Source organism: Mauremys reevesii, linkage group 7 (genome assembly GCF_016161935.1).
Source record: "Mauremys reevesii isolate NIE-2019 linkage group 7, ASM1616193v1, whole genome shotgun sequence".
NCBI classification, from domain to species: domain Eukaryota; kingdom Metazoa; phylum Chordata; order Testudines; family Geoemydidae; genus Mauremys; species Mauremys reevesii.
The window spans coordinates 347,848-370,366 of NC_052629.1; the positions used below are offsets into that span (position 1 = coordinate 347,848).

Below are 22,519 nucleotides of genomic sequence, written 5' to 3' on the forward strand. Positions count from 1 at the left end.
GAGCTAGAGAGGGTTTCAGGCACAAGCCCTAGATTGAATTTCTTGTCACAGGGATCTTGCCATATTAGGAAAAATAATGTAATAAATGAGGAGACAGCAAACTTCACAGTCTGCTGTTTCATGACTTGTCAGGACAGAGACACTCTTGCTGGTATCAGGATAAATGTTTGGACAGTAAACTGTTCTAATCACTAATCCTGAACCAAACTAGTGACACCAACCCCCATGCTTCCTGCTGCCTGCTCAGTCAGCTAGGCACACAGGACTCAAACCTGCAAGGCACTCTGCTCAGCTTCTCACAAGGGTGCTATCTCAACTTGTGGTGACTTCAGTAAGAGCTGAGGGCATTCAGCACTTTGTAGGATTGAGCTCTTGGTCACTGGGGAAGCTGGGGGCAAAGAGATGTTCCATGCAGCTTTTTCTTAATTTGGTCAGGTTCATGCTTAAGTAGTTCATGCCCTTCCATTCCCCCACCTACAGCACCCTCAGGCTTTGCCCTGGAGATGCCTCTTTCTAGTATTCCAGATGCACACAGGTGGTCACAGTGCCCCAAGTGTCCATCCACTCGCTTTCCCCAACCAAGAAGGGCATGGCCACGACCTGGGGCTCCCTCGCTGTGTGGGCAGCCGCACCATCCAATAATAAGCCCTTTAATTTAGTCCCTGTATTTATAAAGTACCTTTCACTGTGTTGTTTGGGCTCTTCCCTGCTCTGAGTTGGGGATTATCCGTTGATACAAGTGGTGGCAGGAAACTAGCCTAACCAGGATCTTGTGAAGCTTCATTGTCTTCTGTATGTCTGTAATGCCAGTCACTGTAGCAGCTATGGGCTAACAACACTCTCGGATTAAAAAGTGCTATAGACAGGCTAAGTAATATTATTGCTTCAGTCCCAGCTGCTCCCTTTGTCTGTAGGTAGAGTGCAGGAATTCTGGCTGTTGGGAGTGTGATGGGTTGGACACACACCACTGTCCAGGATGCCACCTGGTGTGCTGGGGTCCCACTCAGCCCTCCAGCCCTGCCAGCCTGGGTTTCCCTTGCACTGGGTTGGTGTGCCAGGCTCTCAGGCCCCTTTCCGGCACACACCCAGGCAAGACCACACCCAGTTCCAGACACAGACTGCAGTCAGATCTGTGTGAGAGGATTCAGCCAGCACTCGTGTGCACACCCACTGTGGAGAGGTAAACCCCAAATAATATTGTCTTGTGCTGTATAGAAAGATCTGTACAGCAGAAGCTCATAAAAATTCACCCTCTCCCTCAATGTGAAGAGAGAGATGCACAACTTCCTGCCCCACCGCCTCCAGTTAGAAATTACACAACCTGGGTTTAATAATAAACAAAACAAATTTATTAACTATAAAAAGCAGATTTTAAGTGATTATAAGGGATAGCAAACAGAACAAAGCAGAAGCAGCAAAGAATCCTGTGGCACCTTATAGACTAACAGACGTTTTGCAGCATGAGCTTTCATGCAAAACGTCTGTTAGTCTATAAGGTGCCACAGGATTCTTTGCTGCTTTTACAGAACCAGACTAACACGGCTACCCCTCTGATACAGAACAAAGCAGATTACTGAGCAAATAAAACAAAATACGCATATTAAGCTTAAGATCTTAAAAAGACTGGTTTCAAGAAGTAATTTCTCACCCTACATGTTATTTTAGGCAAGTTGCAGAGTTTCTGTAACTTAGAGTTCCAGTTTTTTCTTCTTACAGACTGGACCCCTGCCTCAATCTGGACTCACCCCTGCCTTTTCCCTCAGGTTAGTTCCTTTGTCCCTCCAAGTACTTTCAGCAGCCTTTCTTGGGTAGGCAATGGAGGAGAGTCCTGTTTGCCTTATTCCGCAGCCTTAAATACAATTAACATAAGGTGGGAATCTTTTGTTTCCCAGTCTTGACTCACTCTCCTTTTAGTGGAAAATTACTAGCAGTCCAAGATAGTGTTTGTAACAGGTGACAGAACCATCTGACCTAGTAGTGTCACAGCTACATTCCAGGACGCCTCTCAGGAAGAGGAGAGATTAGTATCTTTACAGTCTTATTGTTTCTTCCTAATGGCCCATCAAAGCTGATGGCCTGTTATCTGGTGGGTGTTTCCCAAATACACACACAGTTGTAATTGTTACATAGTCAATATTCCTGACTTTAGATACAGAAATGATATATGCATAGAAACTGGATAATCACATCCAGTAAATGATAACCTTTCCAATGATACCTTACAAGACCCATCTTTCATAAAATATCTTAAGCCATATTCATATCATAACCATATTTCTATGAAGAATATGGGGTGTAACATCACAGAGCTCCCGGACATCTGAGTACCAGACCCTGTTAGCAGGACTGGCAGTGAATGGTGAAGAGTGCTTGTGTTGGGATGCTCATAGCTGCTCCAGTCACAGTAAAAGTTTGTGTGGGGAATGTTGTTGCCATGTGCTAGCTTTGCTGTGAGGATGGCTGCAGGAACAGTCATAGATTCCAAGGTCAGAAAGGACCATTGAGATCATCCAGTCTGACCTCCTGTAGAGCGCAGGCCAGAGAATGGTCCCAGAATAGTTCCTATAGTTTAGAAAAACGTCCAATTTTAATTTAAAAATGATTAGTGATTGAAGAACCATCACAGCCCCTGGAAAATTGTTCCAATGGTTAATTGCTCACCATTAAAAACTTACTCCTTATTTCCAGTCCTAACTTGTCTAGCTTCAACTTCCAGCCATTGGGTCATGTTAGACCTTTCTCTACTTGATTAAAGAGCCCGTTATTAAATATTTGTTCCCCGTTAGCTACTGACAGACTGTAATCAAATAACCCCTTAGCCTTCTCTTTCTTAAGCTTAATAGATTGAGCTCTTTGACCTGTCTTTATAAGACATGTTTTCAAAACTGGTAATCATTCCTGTGGCGCTGGAACAGGTGTGGATTGCTTTTTAGTGACTCTGGTCTCTCTGTACATCCCAGGGATCTGCTCTCCATGTGACAGACTGGCAGCAGCTCCAGATTTCGTATTGTTAATCTGAGATCATGGGGAGAAGTTGTTTCACATCCCTGGTTTGGAGGCTGGTAGTAACACCCAGGGACAGGCTGCATTGTTCTCTTGTCAGATTCCATTAAAGTCTCTGCTCTGCACCAAAGAAATCAATGGTGTTGTTATTTGAGGAGGAAGTAGTTAATCCAGAGTCTTACTCACATGCGGTGTCTGTCCGTGTTCTGCCATGGAACACGTCCTGACCGTGTCCTGGCAGGAGGGCATTTTCTAGATCAGAACCCATGACCATCGCTCTAAAGCCTGACTTCCATTTTGGATTGGGAACACACACACTGGACACTTCTGTTGTAGTTTGTGGTGGGTGGCACTCACCACTTTGAGTGCACCCTCCCTGGTGTCAGGGTGTGGTGCTGCCACTTTCTTCCGCTCCCAGTGCTCATGTGTCAGTATATTTATGCCTGCATCTGTAATTTTCACTCCATGCATCTGAAGAAGTGGGGTTTTTTACTCACAAAAGCTTATGCTCAAATAAATCTGTCCTTTAAGGTGCCACCAGACTCTTCATTGTTTTTGTACTTTTTGTTTTTGTATGCATTTTTCTTTTGTTTTTGTTTTGTTTTGTTTTTTGTCTCTGATGCTCTTTGGGACCATGTTTTAGTGTTTTTTTTGTTTTGTTTTTTGTTGTTGTTGTTTCAGGTAAAGCACCTGATACACTGAAGGCCAAATTTCAGCCTCTCAATCTATGTGCCTTGTGTATCTGGGGTTTGACTTCTTGAACCAAACTCTCTCTGTAACTTGGGGTTTTCTGTACTGTCCATTACCATAGTGTGTAGTTTGTACTTAAGAGACTCATAATATCCTTCAGAAGGACATGCCATCCAGGGAACATCCCCCAACTGATCTCCTCCACTTGCAGATGACCCTGCCCCCCATGCAGCCTGTTCCTGGGTGCTAGAACACTGGTTTTCTAGTATACTTGCCCCATATTCTAGGCAGGACTGATTCTATTTTTAGATACCATAGAGGAGGGATTGACTTGGGGAGTCATTCCCATTTTTGTCTTTTGCGCCCCCGGCCGATCTCAGCCAGGGGCACCTATGACAGCAGCAGATGGTGCAGCACAAAAGGACTGGTAACCGTCATCTCATTGCCAATTTACAATGGCATGGTAGATGGTACAGAACGGCTGATAACCATCTCTGCTATCATGCAAAAGCAAATGAATGCTGCTGTGTAGCGCTGCTGAATCGACTCTCTCAGCGGCATCTAGTATACATACGGTGACAGTGACAAGAGGCAAAACAGGCTCCATGGTTGCCATGATATGGTGTCTGCCAGGGCAATCCAGGGGAAAAGGGCGCAAAATGATTGTCTGCCATTGCTTCCCTGGAGGAAGAAATGACTAACGACATTTACCCAGAACCACCCGCGACAATGATTTTTGCCCCATCAGGCACTGGGATCTCAACCCAGAATTCCAAGGGGCGGGGGAGACTGCGGGAACTATGGGATAGCTACGGAATAGCTACCCACAGTGCAACGCTCCAGAAATCGATGCTAGCCTCGGACCGTGGACGCACACCACTGATTTAATGTGCTTAGTGTGGCTGCGTGCACTCGATTTTATACAATCTGTTTTACTAAACCGGTTTATGTAAAATCAGAATAATCCCGTAGTGTAGACGTACCCACAGTTTTTACAGGCAGAAGTCATTGCCCACATGGTATCATGAATGTCTCCAGGAAGACTTCTTATGTGGATTGGGACATTTCCAGATGCATTGTTCCTTAAGTGCTTCCTGATTGGGCACTTAATTTTGCGAATTCCTTTCTCCAGGAACTGACCAAATGCTCTACTAAGGTTATTTAGAAATCAAGCAGTACATAGCCAATCTTCATAACTTTTGAGTACAAAAATGATACATGCATACAAATAGGATTAATAGATTCAGTAGTGTCACTGAGTCCCCGGGCAATGCTCTGGAACTGCTCCCCACAAAGCCAGTCAGGACTTTGGGGAGCCTCCTCTCCCTTGGAGCAGACTATCTTTAGGGCAGGAAGCTCACACATAGCATTCATAAATGATCTGGAGAAAGGGGTAAACAGTGAGGTGGCAAAATTTGCAGATGATACTAAACTACTCAAGATAGTTAAGACCAAAGCAGATTGTGAAGAACTTCAAAAAGATCTCACAAAACTAAGTGATTGGGCAACAAAATGGCAAATGAAATTTAATGTGGATAAATGTAAAGTAATGCACATTGGAAAAAATAACCCCAACTATACATACAACATGATGGGGGCTAATTTGGCTACAACGAGTCAGGAAAAAGATCTTGGAGTTATCGTGGATAGTTCTCTGAAGATGTCCACGCAGTGTGCAGAGGCGGTCAAAAAAGCAAACAGGATGTTAGGAATCATTAAAAAGGGGATAGAGAATAAGACTGAGAATATATTATTGCCCTTATATAAATCCATGGTACGCCCACATCTCGAATACTGTGTACAGATGTGGTCTCCTCACCTCAAAAAAGATATTCTAGCACTAGAAAAGGTTCAGAAAAGAGCAACTAAAATGATTAGGGGTTTAGAGAGGGTCCCATATGAGGAAAGATTAAAGAGGCTAGGACTCTTCAGTTTGGAAAAGAGGAGACTAAGGGGGGACATGATAGAGGTATATAAAATCATGAGTGATGTTGAGAAAGTGGATAAGGAAAAGTTATTTACTTATTCCCATAATACAAGAACTAGGGGTCACCAAATGAAATTAATAGGCAGCAGGTTTAAAACAAATAAAAGGAAGTTCTTCTTCACGCAGCGCACAGTAAACTTGTGGAACTCCTTACCTGAGGAGGTTGTGAAGGCTAGGACTATAACAATGTTTAAAAGGGGACTGGATAAATTCATGGTGGCTAAGTCCATAAATGGCTATTAGCCAGGATGGGTAAGAATGGTGTCCCTAGCCTCTGTTCGTCAGAGGATGGAGATGGATGGCAGGAGAGCGATCACTTGATCATTGCCTGTTAGGTTCACTCCCTCAGGGGCACCTGGCATTGGCCACTGTCGGTAGACAGATACTGGGCTAGATGGACCTTTGGTCTGACCCGGTACGGCTTTTCTTATGTTCTTATTCAGCATGTGCCGCTCCATGTGCTTCCCACAGCGAGTCTACCCAGTCGGGGTCCTGGGGAAGCCAGAGGGTCCTGCACCCCCACCTTGCAGTCAGACGTGACTCTCAGCCAGCCAGTAACACAGGTTTATTTAGATAACGGGAACACAGTCCAAAACAGGTCTTGCCAGTACAGACAACAAGACCCCCCTTAGTTAGGTCCATTTGGAGCCCCAGGGAGGCCACAGCCCCGCTGGGAGACCCGAGCCTCCTCGGGGCTCCCCTCCATCTTCCAGCCAGCTTCCAAAAACTACCAAACCCCCTCCAGCCCCTCCTGTCTGGGCTGTGTCTCCTTCCTGGGCCAGGAGGTCACCTGATCTCTCTGTCTCCAACACCTTTAGCATCCCCTTGCAGGGAGGAAGGGCCTGGCCATTAATTGCTAGGCGACACAGGGTCGGCCAGAGCTGAGGCCCCCACACAGTATTCAGAGGGAACATTAAAACCAGTCCCACTTCGTCACAAGTAGATCATAACCTTTACATAGATATGTTACATGGCATATGTAGCACAGAACATATTCCAGTTATGTCATATATATCCATAAGCATATTTCCATAAAGCCTTATGGGGGGTGCCGTCACAGCGAACCTATGCCGGGTTCATCACGGCACGTGGTACCGGTTTCACTGGGAGAGTCCTTTGCTCTCTGGGCACCGGGAGGGGCGGAGAAGGCGTTTGCTCCACCATGAGTCTGGGTCCCCTACCACTTCCTGAACTCAGTGGTGGATCCCTCGGGGGTAGGAGGTCCCCTAGGGGATGTATCCCCATGTAGCTCCAGGGTTGGCGGGTGGCCCGAACAGGCCTTTAGCCAATGCCCCTTGGTCCTTCTTGCTTGGTGCCAGGTCATGCTTTTTCGACTTCTTCTTGGGCACCAGCAAAGGGGATCGGTGCTGGGTAGAGTTCGATGCTGGGGGTGCACTGGGAGTCAAGTCCAGCCAGGACTGCTCCAAGGTTGGGTGGAGAGCAGCCTCCATGAGGAGAGCCCTCAAATGGATGCCATGGTCTTCTTGTGACCGTGGATGAAAGTTCTTACAGATGCAACACTTCTCTTTTACATGCGATCCCCACAAGCACTTCAGACAGCTGCCATGGGGGGGTCACTAACAGGCATAGGCCTGTTACAGTCAGCCCAGGGCTTAAAACCCTGGGGCAAAGTCCATGCCCCTAACTTACTAACTACAGTACTTAACAACTACTTCACTAGCTAACTACTGTAAACAAAACTATTTAAAGCTCTAATACAAGGAAACCACTAACCACTTGCTAGGCAAGGGAGACTGGCGCTCGGACCAACCACCATGGGCGGTAAGAAGGAACTGAGAGGGCATAGGGCTGGCAGTGCCTGATATACCCAACGCATGAGTGTGGCACTTCAGAGGGTGCCACAGCCAGGGCCGGCTCCAGGCACCAGCCGAGCAAGCTCATGCTTGGGGTGGAAGATTCTACGAGGCGGCTTCTGCCCAATCCTAGGGCAGCACGGACGCTTTTTTTTTTTTTTTTTGGTTCGCTGATCCAGCCGCTCTGTAGGGGGTGGCGGCGCAGAGGAAGGGAGCGCCCTGCAGCAAACTCAGCAGGGCAGCCTACGTCCTTCCCTCCCAGCCAACCGGAGCGGCGCAGAGCCCTCCCGGCAGGTGGCGTGGTGGTCGGGGCTGCGTGGCGAGCACCCCGCTGAAGCCTTGGCCACCCCCCTTCTCTCTCTGCCCCCACTCCCTCCCCCACCCCTCTAGCAGCCGGGGCACGTCTGCAGTGCAGGGAGTCTCCCTGCACCCTGGCTCCGGACGGGTTGCGAGTTTTTGTTTTTTTCCCTGCTTTGCCACTCCTGCCGCACCACAGGTTGTTTTTCCCCGCCTCCTCCCCGCTTTGCTGCTCTGGGCTGCGCCACAGGGTTTTTTTTTGCTTGGGGCGGCAAAAAAGCCAGAGCCAGCCCTGGCCACAGCTGACCCTACGAATACCGCTAAGGCAAAAATCTGACAACTGTGCACATGGGCACACACACCTAGAATGGAATCGACATGAGCAAGCACTTGAAGAGCCACCACTGGTTTAGACACAACAAATCCGGCATCATGGCAAGGGGGTTATACTAGATGACCCTTGCAGTCTCTTCTAACCTTATGGTTCTATGATTCTACTTCCCTAGCACAGAATATAGCTGCCTTCTGCCTTCCTCTGAGGGTTGCATCCGTGTTCATTACTCTGTAGAGCCTAAACCTGACCTCTCAGAGGTCAGTTTCACAGTCAGGAGTTCCTAGAATTGTGGAGAAGAGTTCAGCTGATGGCACTCAGCATGAATACCATGCTCTGTTCCTTCTGCTGGTTCCATTTCCACTACAAATAACAGGAAACAAGTTATGTTCTGGTATTTTTAATAAGAACCAGTGGGAAGAGTCAGACACAAAAGCCCGTTGTAGGGCTGTAGAACCAGGGAAATATAGAAGATTAGGATTGGAAGAAATTTCAGGAGGTTATCTAGTCCAACCCCCTGCTCTAAGCAGGACCAACACCAACTAAATCATCCCAGCCAGGGCTTTGTCAAACTGGGCCTTAAAAACTTCTAAGGATGGAGATTCCACCACTTCCCTAGGCAACCCATTCCAGTGCTTCACCACCCTCCTAGTGAAATAGTATTTCCTACTATCCAACCTAGACCTCCCCCACTGCAACGTGAGACCATTGTCCCTTGTTCTGTAATCTGCCACTACTGAGAAAAGCCGAGCTCCATCCTCTCTGGAACCCACCCCCCCCGTCAGGCAGTTGAATGCTGCTATCAAATCCTGCCCTCCCTCTTCTCTTCTGCAGACTAAACAATCCCAGTTCCCTCAGCCTCTCCTCATAAGTCATGTGCCCCAGCCCCCTGATCATTTTCGTTGCCCTCCGCTGGACTCTCTCCAATTTGTCCACATCCTTTCGGTAGTGGGGGGGGGGGGGGGGAAACTGGATGCAATACTCCAGATGTGGCCTCACCAGTGCTGAACAGAGGGGAATAATCACTTCCCTTGATTTGCTGGTAGTGCTCCTACTAATGCAGTCCAATATGCCGTTAGCCTTCTTGGCAACAAGGGCACACTGCTGACTCATCTACTGTAATCCCCAGGTCCTTTTCTGCAGTACTGCTGCTTAGCCAGTCGGTCCCCAGCCTGTAGCAGTGCATGGGATTCTTCCTTCCTAAGTGCAGGACTCTGCACTTGTCCTGGTTGAACCTCATCAGATTTCTTTTGGCCCAATCCTCCAATTTGTCTAGGTCACTCTGGACCCTATCCCTACCCTCCAGCGTACCTACCTCTCCCCCCAGCTTAATGTCATATGCGAACTTGCTGAGAGTGCCATCCATCCAGGGCCAGCTTTAGGAAATGTGAGGCCCGATTCGAACAGTTTCGACAGGGCCCCAGCAGGAATGACTTAAAAAAAAAAAAACCACTTAAAAAAAACACGTGGGGCTTGTACTCACTGGGTGGCGCTCTGAGTCTTCGGCGGCGGGTCCTTCACTTGCTCCGGGTGTTCGGCGGCACTGAAGGACCCACCGCCAAAATGCCACCGAAGACCCAGAGCGAGTGAAGGACCCGCCGCCAAAATGCCACCAAAGACCCAGAGCACCGCTGGGTGAGTAAAAATTAAAAAGGCGCCTCTAGGGATTCTTGGCCACTTGCCCCCCACGCTGGGCGGCCCTGCCACTGGGCGTGGGGCCCTCTTAGGCGCGGGGCTTGATTCGGGGGAATTGGTGGAATTGGCTTAAAGCTGGCCCTGCATCCATCCCCTTATCCAGATCATTAATAAAGACGTTGAACAAAACCAGCCCCAGAACCAACCCCTGGGGCACTCTGCTTGATACCAGTGTGACATGACTGACAAGAACTGTGACTGTATAGATCATTGTTGCAACCAGGGTCCTATGGTTGCACCAGGCCTTGTACAGAGGAGGTCAAGTGGGGTGTCTATGGAAAGGTTGTAGTTTGCTGGTTATGAATATGGTGTCTATATGTATGTATCACTTTTGTATTTGAAGTGATGAATATTGGCTATGTACTTGTATCTCAATGTGTTTGATTCTAAGTAGCCTCAGTGAAGCATTTGCTCAGCTTCTTGAGAATGGGTGCTTACTGAGAATAGTCCTATCAAGAAACACCTAACTGACAATCGACTTTGGGAGACGCCAATCCACATCTGTGCCTTCCTGGGAACAGTCAAACTAACATGTAAACAATGGCGTCGGCCTGCAAAAAGCTAAATCATTCATGGACATGTTACTTGCCCAGGTGGCTACAAACTCCATCTTGTTGCTGTGACTTTGCATAGAAGAACAAAGGGGTTTCCGCCCACAAGAGAGAGAATATAAAAGGCCCTGGAAGCCTCTCCATTTTGTCTTCAACTGGCTTAAGAGATGGCCTCTCCAACCCAAAGAGATGCCTGAAAGAAACTGGAACAAAGGGCAGTAACTATGGGGGTGTAAGTGATTGCTGGACCCACACTAGGAAGCAGTCCAGTCTGTGAAAGAAGCTTATTGGAACATCTCTGTGGGTGAGATTTCATCTGTAATTAGTTTCTTAATGTATTAGGCTTAGATTTGGGTGTTTTGTTTTACTTTGCTTGGTAACTTACTTTGTTCTTTCTGTTATTACTTGGAACCACTTAAATCCTACTTTTTATACTTAATAAAAATCACTTTTTGCTTATTAATTAACCCAGAGTAAGTAATTAATACCTGGGTGAGCAAACAGCTGTGCACATCTCTCTATCAGTGTTATAGAGGGTGGAAAATTTATGAGTTTACCCTGTATAAGCTTTATACAGAGTAAAATGGATTTATTTGGGGTTTGGATCCCATTGGGAGTTGGGTGTCTGGGTGCTAGAGGCAGGAGCACATTCTAAGCCGTTTGCAGTTAAGTGTGTAGCTTTGGGGCGCGTGGTTCAGACCCTGGGTCTGTGGTGGCATGTCTGGCTTGACAAGGCAGGGTTCTGGAGACCCAAACTGGCAGAGAAATCGGGCTCAGAGGTAGTCTCAGCACATCAGGTGACAGTCCCAAGGGGATTTCTGTGACCGAACAAGTCACAACCGGCTGCCAACTAAACATCAAGCCATTGATCTCTACCTGTTGAGTCAGCTTTCTATCCACCTTATAGTCCATTCATCCAATCCATACTTTTTTAACCTGCTGGCAAGAATACTGTGGAAGACTGTATCAAAAGCTTTGCTAAAGTCAAGATATATCACATCCACTGCTTTCCCCATATCCACAGAGCTGGTTATCTCATCATAGAAGGCAATCAGTTTGGTCAGACATCACTTGCCCTTGGTGAATCCATGTTGACTGTTCCTGATCAACTTCCTCTCCTCCAAGTGCTTCAAAATGGTTTCCTTGAGGACCTGCTCCATGATTTTTCCAGGGACTGAGGTGAGGCTGACTGGTCTGTAGTTCCCTGGGTTCTCCTTCTTCCATTTTTTAAAAGATGGGCACTATATTTGCCTTTTTTCCAATCCTCCGGTACCTCCCCCAATCACCATGAGTTTTCAGAGATAATAGCCAATGGCTCTGCAATCACATCAGCCAATTCCCTCAGCACCCTCGGATGCATTAGATCTGGACCCATGGACTTGTGCAGATCCAGCTTTTCTAAATAGTCCTTAACCTGTTCTTTTACCACTGAGGGCTGCTCACCTCCTCCCCATACTGTGGTGCTCAAGATAGCAGTGTGGGAGCTGACCCTGTCTGTGAAGACCGAGAGGAGGAAAGAGCCACATCAAAGAAACTCATAAGATGATGTGAAATCAGATTTTGGGAAACAGTAAAAAAAAAAAAAAGTAAAATGTTTAACTTAAAAAGTCTTTCCATCTTCATGATGAGAGTCTGGGAGCATCTTGTGAGGGATGGGGCGTGGGGGGCAGGGAGACTGCAGTAACTGTGGGATAGCTTGAGTCCTCAGTCCCCCCTCCCTCCCTCCATGAGCGTCCATTTGATTCTTTGGCTTTCCGTTACGTTTGTCACGCAGCAGCGTGCTGAGTCCCTGCTGTGGCCTCTGTCTGTAGATTTTTTAAAAATGCTTTGGAATTTCGTCTTCTGTAATGGAGCTCTGATAGAACAGATTTGCCTGCCCACATAGCAATCACATCCGTACGGTCCATGCTAGAGCTCTTTTTGGATTTTGATTTGGGACTGCATCGCCACCTGTGCTGATCGGAGCTCCATGCTGGGCAAACAGGAAATGATATTCAAAAGTTTGCGGGGCTTTTCCTGTCTACCTGGCCACTGCATCCGAGTTCTGATTGCTGTCCAGAGCGGTCAGTGGTGCACTGTGGGATACCGCCCGGAGGCCAATACCGTCGATTTGCGGCCACACTAACCCTAATCCGATATGGTTAATACCGATATTAGCGCTACTCCTCTCGTTGGGGAGGAATACAGAAACCGGTTTAAAGAGCCGTTTATATCGATATAAAGGGCCTCTTAGTGTGGACAGTTGTGGCGTTAAATCGGTTTAACGCTCCTAAAACCGGTTTAAACGCGTAGTGTAGACCAGGCCAGAGAGTCATGCATGGACATGTGATTTGTCCAGGTGACTCCAGAACTCCATCTTGGAGCTGGACTTTGCATAGGAGAGAGGAGGGGGTCACCACCTGTGGAAACTTGGCAAATAAGTATGTGAAAGCTAAAGTGTTTAAACTTTAAGGTCAAGGCTAGTTTTTATTTGCTGGTAGGCAGTAAATAAAATAATAAGTCAAACAGGTGTTAAAATAATAATTACCCTATGGGGTTACAGCTGCGGCTGTGTAAATTTTGTTAACCAATTAGCAACTGCTTGCTTGCCTGCTTCAAGAGTATAAAGATGTATGCTAAAAAAAAATAAAAAACTTTGGCTGCCAATCAAACTAACTAAAAAGCTTTGTTCATATACGCCTGCAATGCAACAACCACCCACAAGAGAAAGTCTATTTATGCCCAGGGGAGACTCCTCCGTTTTGTCTTCAGCTGGCTAAAGAGAGAGCTTCTCCACCCCCGAAGATACCTGAAAGAAACTGGAACAAAGGACAGTGACTGCAAGGGGTGTAAGTGATTGCTGGACCCATACTAAAAGGAGACTAGTCTGTAAAGGGAGGAAGCATTCTGGAACTTGTGAGAATCTTATCTGTATTCAGTTTCTTACTGTAGTAGACATAGATTTGCGTGTTTTATTTTATTTTGCTTGGTAATTCACTTTGTTCTGTTTGTTACTACTTGGAACCACTTAAATCCTACTTTCTGTATTTAATAAAATCACTTTTTACTTATTAATTAACCCAGAGTCTGTATTAATACCTGGGGAGGCGAACAGCTGTGCATCTCTCTCTATCAGTGTCATAGAGGGTGAACAATTTATGAGTTTACCTTGTATAAGTTTTATACAGGGTAAAACGGATTTATTTGGGTTTAGACCCCATTGAGAATTGGGCATTTGAGTGTTAAAGACAGGAACACTTCTGTTAGCTGATTTCAATGAAGCCTGCAGCTTTGGAGCAAATAATTCAGACCCTGGGTCTGTGTTGGAGCAGACGGGCATGTCTAGCTCAGCAAGACAGGGTGCTGGGGTCCCGAGCTCGCAGGGAAAGCAGGAGCAGAGGTAGTCTTGGCACATCAGGTGGCAGCTCCCAAGGGGGGGGTTCTGTGATCTAACCCGTCACACTCCCTGTCATAGGTCTCACCCCCACTTGGAGCTGTTGGGTTCCAATGTGGGGACCCGCATGTATCCCCCCCCACCCTAAATCCAAGGGTAGGTCTCCTTTTTGCTGCCACCACTCGGTCGATTCACGTGGGCTGAGACACCCCTGTTTTCCCCCCCTCCTCTTTCCAGAGATGTTCCCTGGGGAAACACAGATCAACTCACAGAGAGAGAAACCTCCCCCCTCCCCTCTCTGCCCGGAGATAAGCTTGTCTCACCACCGAGAGAGAGTTTCTTAGCCCCCTCCCCCTGTATCCACAGTAGAAGGGATTTAATCAAATCTTTATAGAAAGAATTTATTAAAAGAAAAATAAGAAAATTCAGAATCTTTATGAGTCCAAGCTGGACACTCATAGGGTATAACCTTGCTAAATTCTGGAGAGAATCCTCTCTCCTTCTCAGTACAAACAATACAGGCAGAATTAAGAATAATCAATAACAAACACACAGAATTGCAAACATAGGATTATTAGATGAGGACACAAAGTACCTTTCTAATACTCACTATCTTGACTAGAAGAAATTAGTTCAGGAAGATGGAAACTTGTAGAAGACTTGATTAAGACATCTGGACCCTTGTAACTCCAAACGGCTAAGAACAACACACACACGAACAGAGAGAAAAAGTTCCCTCCTAGGAATTTTAAATTCTCTTCCCTGATTGGTCCTCAGGTCAGGTGTTCACCAGGTACTATGTGTTAACCCTTTACAGGTGGAAACTTAACCCTTAACTAACTATTTATGACACTCCCTATGAGGGCAAGCCAGCCATGAAAGCTTCCCAGAAGGCGAGTGAACACTGCCAGTCTCCAGAGCTGAGGCAGAGCTCTTTGTTGCCCTGCCCCAGCTCACCACATCAACCCAGGTCACCAGTTCGCCGCTTCAGATCACCGGCACCATGATCCTGGTCTCTGCCCTCTTGATGAGATTTACCCAGAGGGAGGTGCCGGTCACCGTACGGTTGGCACCGGTTGTCCTCCTGCTGACCCTCTCCATGATGTCGATTGCCATCACCTAGACCACGGGAACATTTCCCAACACGGTGCCATTCCCCCCTACTCCCGGCACCAACGATCTGCCTATTCAAGGCACCGTTCACCTATGGCGTTGGTTAGCCACCAGACTCAGGCATCGATGGCCCCGCTGTGGTCACCAGAGGAGGATTCCTCTGGCACGGTGAGGGAGTTTAGCCCCTTGCCGAGAGAGTACTGTCATGACTGGGCTCCTGAGGCTGCATCGACCTCTGTGATGCCATCCTGGCAGCAGGGCAAGTGGTCATATAATAGCCCTATTGGAGTACCTGGGGCATGCCGGTTATGCCGATGCCCCCTTTTCACCAATCGTTGGTTGCCTCTTCAGACAAGCATCAGATGGCACCAGCGGCAGCACCGGGCTCGGTTCACAAAGTGCAATCAGACCCTAGGATGGAAAAGCAGTTACCCGCCCCAAGTCCCCTTTCCCCCACAGGGATGATGCCCCTGTTCCTCCTCCAGTGGTCCAGTCCTCATGCTCTCCAGATGAGGCTGTGGTGGGTCCTCTCGCATTAGCCCACCAACGATTTTAAGGAGCACCAAGCCCTGCTCTGAGGGGTGATTATGAACTTAGGCCTAGAGGTGGAGGAGATGGCAGAGCAATCGGACACCTTGTTTAATGTGCTCTCAGCATCAACCCCTGCACATGTCTTGATTCCGGGGCATGAAGGGGTCCTAAATATTGCCAAAGCCCTCTGGCAAACCCCGTCCTCAATCCTGCCCACCTTCAAGAAAGTGAAAAAGAAGTATTTCGTCCCTGTCAAGGGGTTTGAATACCTGTACATCTATCTGCCCCTGGGGTCGTTGGTCGTTTCTGTGGCCAATGAGACAGATAAAGGCAAATCCAGTTCCACCCCCAAAAATGAGACTGGACCTTTTCGGAAGGAAAATTTATTCTATGGCCAGTCTTCAGTTCAGGGTCATGGACCACCAGGCTCTTTTGGGGAGATACAACTTCAACTTATGGGACTCCCTCCATAAGTTCAAGGATTCCATGCCCCAGGATGTGGCCCAAGAATTTGGGGCCCTTATTGAGGAGGGTACTACAGCAGCTCAGTGTTCCCTCCAAATGGCGTGGGATGCGGCCTATTCGGTGGCCAGGATGGTCACCTCAGCAGTGGTCATGAGGTGCAGTTCCTGGCTTCAGACTGCAGGCCTCCCCAGGAGATGCAGTGCTTGATCCAGGATCTCCCGTTTGATGAGGTTGGACTCTTTGCAAAGCAGATGATGCGAGGCTGCATGGACTAAAGGACACTCGGGCCACCCTCCACTCACGGGGGTTGCATACACCTCAGTTGGCGAGGAAGCAGTTCCAGCCACACCCACCGCTAAGGCCTGGGCAGCCTCGACAGGGATCTGCAAGGAGAAGGAATAGGGACATCAGTTTTAGTCATTGCTGCCCTTCCTCCTCCCATTCACCCACACAACCCAGCCCAGCGTAATATCACGGGGGCCAGAAGCGTTTGTTTTGAGGGTGCAGTCGAGAGTGATGCCCTTGTCAGCTCCCTGGATCCGTCTCATCCTTTCCTCAGCTGTCTTTGTCCCTACCGTTTGGCCTAGTCATGAGTCACCTCAGACCATTGGGTGCTAGAAATGGTATCTCTGGGCTACACCCTGCAATTCTTGTCTCCTCTCGCTTCCCCATCCCTCTTCAGGGACTCTTCTCAAGAGCGACTCCTTGTTCAGGAAGTCGACAACCTCCTGCAACTGGGGGCAGTGGAGAAGATCTCTCGGGAAATGAGGGGGAAAGGATTCTACTCCCACTATTTCCTAATACCAAAAAGGATTCTACTCCCACTATTTCCTACTCCTAAAACCCATTCTGGACCTGTGGCAACTCAACAAATATCTCAAGAGTTGAAGTTCTGCATGGTTTCTCTGGCCTCCATCATCCCCTCCCTGGATCCAGGAGACTGGTACACCACTCTGACTTGAAAGACTTCATGTGGGGCAGAGCCTTCCTTCTGGAGGCTCATTTCCAAGCCATGTCGGATGTGATCTCCCCTGTAAGGGACCACCTGCTCACCACCACCCGTACTTACCTGACATTGTTAGGCCACATGGCAGCCTATACTTATGTGGTCCATAATGCCTGGCTCCATCTCTGGCCACTGCAGGCATGGCTGGCATTGGTCTACATCCCCAACAGGCACAACCTAGACCTGGTAGTCAAGGTGCTGGACCACATCCGGTCATTACTGGTGTGATGGTTGGACCCCAGATCGGTGTTGGAGGGAGTTTCCTTTGCAGCCCCATCCCCATTGCTGCCCTTGGTTTCTGACATCTCAGACCTAGGCTAGGGAGCCCACCTGGGCGAGTTCAGCACACAAGACTGCTGGTCATGGGTTGACCACTCCCTGCACATAAATGTCAGGGAGCTCAGAGTGGTACGCTTGATATGTCAGGCTTTTTGGTCCCACTTGAAGAGCAAGGTGGTTCAAGTCCTGATGGACAATACTGTCACGATGTTTTATATCAACAAGCAGGGCGGAGCCAGGTCATCAGCCCTTTGCCAGGAAGCTCTCCGGCTCTGGGACTTCGTGTTTACAGCATGCTATTCATCTCATGGCTGTGCACCTCCTGAGGACCAGGAGCATATAGCAGATGGCCTCAGCAAAACCTTCTCGTCTCGCCACCAATTGTCTATCCACCCCGAGGTGGTCAGCGTGATCTTCCAAAAGTGGGGATCTCCCCAAGTGGACTTGTTTGTGACTCGCCAGAACAGGAAATGCCATATGTTCTGCTCAGTTCTGGGGATCAACAGGGGCTCCTTGTCAGATGCCTTCTTACTCTTGTGGTCAGGGGCTCTGATCTACGCTTTCCTGCCAGTGCCATTGATCCACAGAGTCCTCATGAAGATCAAGCAGCACAGGGGCAAAGTGATCCTGATAGCCCCGGCTTGGCCTCGCCAACATTGTTTCGGCATGCTGCTGGACCTGTCAGTGACAGCCCCGCTGCAGCTGCCTTTCTGGCCAGATCTCCTATCCCAGAACCATGTCAGGCTCCTGCACCCGAACCTGGCAGCGCTGCACCTGATAGCTTGGTTGTTGCATGGTTGTATGCCAAAGAGCAGGAGTGCTCAGCCTGTGTCCAGCAGGTCCTACTGAACTCCACCAGAGCAACCTACCTGGCCAAATAAAAACTGTTCGCGTGCTGGACCTCGACCCAAGGTAGAATCATAGAATCATAGAACATTAGGGTTGGAAGGGACTTCAGGAGGTCATCTAGTCCAACCCCCTGCTCAAAGCAGGACCAATTCCCAACTAAATCATCCCAGCCAGGGCTTTGTCAAGCCTGACCTTAAAAACCTCTAAGGAAGGAGATTCCACCACCTCCCTAGGTAACCCATTCCAGTGCTTCACCACTCTCTGAGTGAAAAAGTTTTTTTTCCTAATATCCAACCTGAACCTCCCCCACTGCAACTTGAGACCATTACTCCTTGTTCTGTCATCAGGTACCACTGAGAACAGTCTAGATCCATCCTCTTTGGAACCCCCTTTCAGGTAGCTGAAAGCAGCTATCAAATCCACCCTCATTCTTCTCTTCTGCAGACTTAAACAATCCCAGTTCCCTCAGCCTCTCCTCATAAGTCATGTGCTCCAGCCCCCTAATAATTTTTGTCGCCCTCCGCTGGACTCTTTCCAATTTTTCCACATCCTTCTTGTAGTGTGGGGCCCAAAACTGGACACAGTACTCCAGATGAGGCCTCACCAATGTCGAATAGCGGGGAATGATCACATCCCTCGATCTGTTGGCAATGCCCCTATTTATACAGCCCAAAATGCCGTTAGCCTTCTTGGCAACAAGGGCACACTGTTGACTCAGATCCAGCTTCTCATCCACTGTAACCCCTACGTCCTTTTCTGCAGAACTGCTTCCTAGCCATTCAGTCCCTAGCCTGTAACAGTGAATGGGATTCTTCCGTCCTAAGTGCAGGACTCTGCACTTGTCCTTGTTGAACCTCATCAGGTTTCTTTTGGCCCAGTCCTCTAATTTGTCTAGGTCCCTCTGTATCCTATCCCTACCCTCCAGCGTATCTACCACTCCTCCAAGTTTAGTGTCATCTGCAAACTTGCTAAGGGTGCAGTCCACGCCATCATCCAGATCATTAATGAAGATATTGAACAAAACTGGCCCCAGGACCAACCCTTGGGGCACTCCACTTGAAACCGGCTTCCAACTAGCCATGGAGCCGTTGATCACTACCCGTTGAGCCCGATGATCTAGCCAGCTTTCTATCCACCTTATAGTCCAATCATCCAGCCCATACTTCTTTAACTTGCTGGAAAGAATATGTGGGAGACCGTATCAAAAGCTTTGCTAAAGTCAAGGAATAACACATCCACTGCTTTCCCCTCATCCACAGACCCAGTTATCTCCTCATATAAGGCAATTAGGTTAGTCAGGCAAGCTTTGTTGCAGTCAGTCCTTGACTACCTTCTGCATCTCAAGCTTCAGGGCATGTCCCTTTCATCAATTAAGGTCCACTTGGCCACTGTATCAGCCTTTCACCCCCCCTTCCAGGGCAGGTCGGTCTTTGCTCATGACCTGATGGTCTGGTTCTTGAAAGGTCTGGAGTGACTCTCTATTCCCATGTCCGAGGCCCCATCCCTCCGTGGAACCTGAATCTAGTGCTGATGCAGCTCACGAGAGCTCCCTTCGAGCCCTTGGCTTCCTGTTCCCTTCTTCTGCTTTCCTGGAAGGTGTCATTCCTGGTGGTGATAACGTCTGCCTGAAGGGTCTCTGAGATTAGGGCACTTATCTCTGAATCGCCCTATACGATGTTTTTCAAGGACAAGGTCCAGCACTCTCCGGCAGTTTGAAAAGTCAGTGCCTGTGTTCCATTGTCCTACTGTTCTTATAGTTAGGAAGATTTTTTCTGATGATAGGTCCATCAATGGTTATTAGCCAGGATGGGCAGGAATGGTGTCCCCTGTTTGCCAGAAGCCGGGAATGAGTGACAGGGGATGGATCACTTGATGATTCCCTGTTCTGTTCATTCCCTCTGGGGCATCTGGCATTGGCCACTGTCAGAAGACAGGATACTGAGCTAGACAGACTTTTGGTCTGACCAATATGGCCCTTCTTATGTTCCTGAGATTTAATTTAAATCTGCTGTGCTGTAGTTTGAACCTATTGCCTCTAGTCCTGCTCTCTTTTATGGCAGCCTTTCTTGCCACAAAGATAGAGAAAATTTGTTCTCTCAAGTATTTGAAAACCGCTATCATGTCCCCCCTCTTAATCTACTCTTTCCCCAAACTAAACATACCCAGTTCCTTCAGCCTTTGCTGATATAAACTTGCGTTTCATCCCTTTGATCATCTTTGTCGCTCACCTCTGGATCCTTTCCAGTTTCTCTACATCCTTTCTATACATTGGTGACCAAAACTGGACATAGTTCTCCAGCTGAGGCCTAACCAGCGCCGAGAAGAGCAGTACTGTCACCTCCTCTAACTTACATGCTCTGCCTCTGTTAATACAACACAAAATTGCTCTCTCTGCTCCTTCTTGTACATCCTTAACTTTTTGTCCCAGAACATACAGAAATGGAGACCATATGGAAATGAGGTTGCTGTTCTATACCAACTACAAGTGGCTATTTGCTTTATTTGCTAGAACTAGTGGCAGCTCAGATGTTTCTATAGTTTTCTCCAAAATGAGTCCCTGCCATCCATGTTGAGGGAGAGCAACTCACATTGCTTTCTAAGGGCCTGACACACAAACCACGAAAACAAAGAAAAGCAGAAATGTGACGGGAAACCACAGGCATAGGAAGTGCTTTATGATGCCTTCCCCCTGCGCAGATGAACCCAATGGCTGCGCCCAAGGTATGTATCCTCCTCTTCACATGCACAGAGCCAGAGATAGTTATGCCCAGAGAATATGCACCCCTCCCCATCTTACCCATCTCCACACACTGGCCGGAACAGAAAGTGACTTTGCCCATAGGACATGCTCTCCCCAGGCTGGGCCAGCCTCCCATCCTGTTTGTAGTTCTGCAGCCAGTTTGCTACAGTTTCCTGTTCTGATGGGAAGTGAAACTTAAGAGAGGAAAACTGTCTGTGCATGAAGAAATCTTTCTAGGGCTCTCCTCATGCAACTCCTTCTCTGTGCTCATCAGCACAGGCTTCTGCTCTTTGTATTTTGTTGCCTGAGGCATTTTGGGTAGCTGAGAATTTCTTAATAAGCAAAGACTCATGGGAGGAGGAGAGTGGGGAGCCCCATTATTAATTAGCACATTTACATCGCACGTACCGGAATGCCTGGCCCTGGGGAGAGTCTGCATTGCTGAGGTTTGGCAGGTGGCTCGTGGCACCAGGGTCTTTTTAAGGCAGGAGAGGATGTTTGGTGGTGGCAGGGGTAGCTCTAGGAATTTCGCCACCCCAAGCACGGCGGCACTCCGCGGGGGGCGCTCTGGCGGTCGCCGGTCCCGCGGCTCCGGTGGACCTCCTGCAGACGTGCCTGCGGAGGGTCTGCTGGTCCCGTGGCTCCGGTGGAGCATCCGCAGGCATGCCTGCGGGAGGTCCACCGGAGCCGCCTGCCGCCCTCCCGGCGACAGGCAGAGCGCCCCCTGCGGCATGCCGCCCCAAGCGCGCGCTTGGCGCGCTGGGGTCTGGAGCCGGCCCTGGGTGGTGGGAGGGTTGGTGAAGGAAGTGAAATGTCTAATCACTGCAGAGCGATTGCATATTGCCAGTGCCAGGGAACGCTGCAGTTGGATGCACTGCTGGGATTGAAGTAGTGTTTGGATTGCGCTGGTCTGTGGCAGTTCCTTGTGCCAGCGCTTCCTGATGGGACCATCAGCTTCGGCAGTGTCTAAGATTTAATTGAAAAATGAAATGTCTGGCCTTTATGGCTGGGAATAAGAACAAACGTATTGGGTCAACCCAAAGGTCCATCTAAGCCAGTATCCTGTCTTCCGACAGTGGCCAATGCCAGATGCCCCAGAGGAAGTGAACAGAACAGGTAATCAAGTGATCCATCCTGTCACCCATTCTCAGCTTCTGGCAAACAGAGGCTAGGGATATCATCCCTGCCCATCCTGGCTACTACTATTGATGGACCTGTCCTCTGGGAAATTATCTAGTTTTTTGCGGGGGTTTTGAACCCTGTTATAGTCTTGGCCTTCACAACGTCCTCTGGCAAGGAGTTCCACAGCTTGACTGTGCATTGTGTGAAGAAATACTTCCTTTTGTTTGTTTTAAAACTGCTGCCTATTAATTTCATTTGGTGACCCTTAGTTCTTCTGTTACGAGAAGGAGTAAATAACACTTCCTTATTTACTTTCTCCACACCAGTCATGATTTTATAGACTCTATTATATCCCCCATTAGTCGTGTCTTTTCCAAGCTGAAAAGTCCCAGTTTTATTAATCTCTCCTCGTATGGAAGCTGTTTCATACCCCTAATCATTTTTGTTGCCCTTTTCTGAACCTTTTCCAATTCCAATATACCTTTTTTGAGATGGGGGTGACCAGATCTGCATGCAGTATGCAAGATGTAGGTGTACCATGAATTTATATAGAGACAATATGATATTCTCTGTCTTATCTATCCCTTTCCTAATGATTCCCAACATTCTGTTAACCTTTTTGACTGCCACTGCACATTGAGCATATGTTTTCAGGGAACTATCCACAATGACT

General features: G+C 48.2%; 1 protein-coding gene across 6 annotated transcripts in view; it reads left to right on the forward strand.

The window, feature by feature from the left end:
- The window catches only part of ENTPD1 (ectonucleoside triphosphate diphosphohydrolase 1), a 93,836-nt gene that overhangs the window by 32,784 nt on the left and 38,533 nt on the right, over positions 1-22,519 (forward strand). Inside the window, exon 1 of one of the 6 annotated variants that reach the window (XM_039482739.1) lies at positions 11,506-11,547. The exons of the other annotated variants lie outside the window; for them this stretch is intronic. The gene's annotated coding sequence lies outside the window, so the exon portion shown is untranslated. Of the gene's footprint in view, positions 1-11,505; positions 11,548-22,519 lie in introns of those variants that run through there. 6 annotated transcript variants of the gene reach the window in all.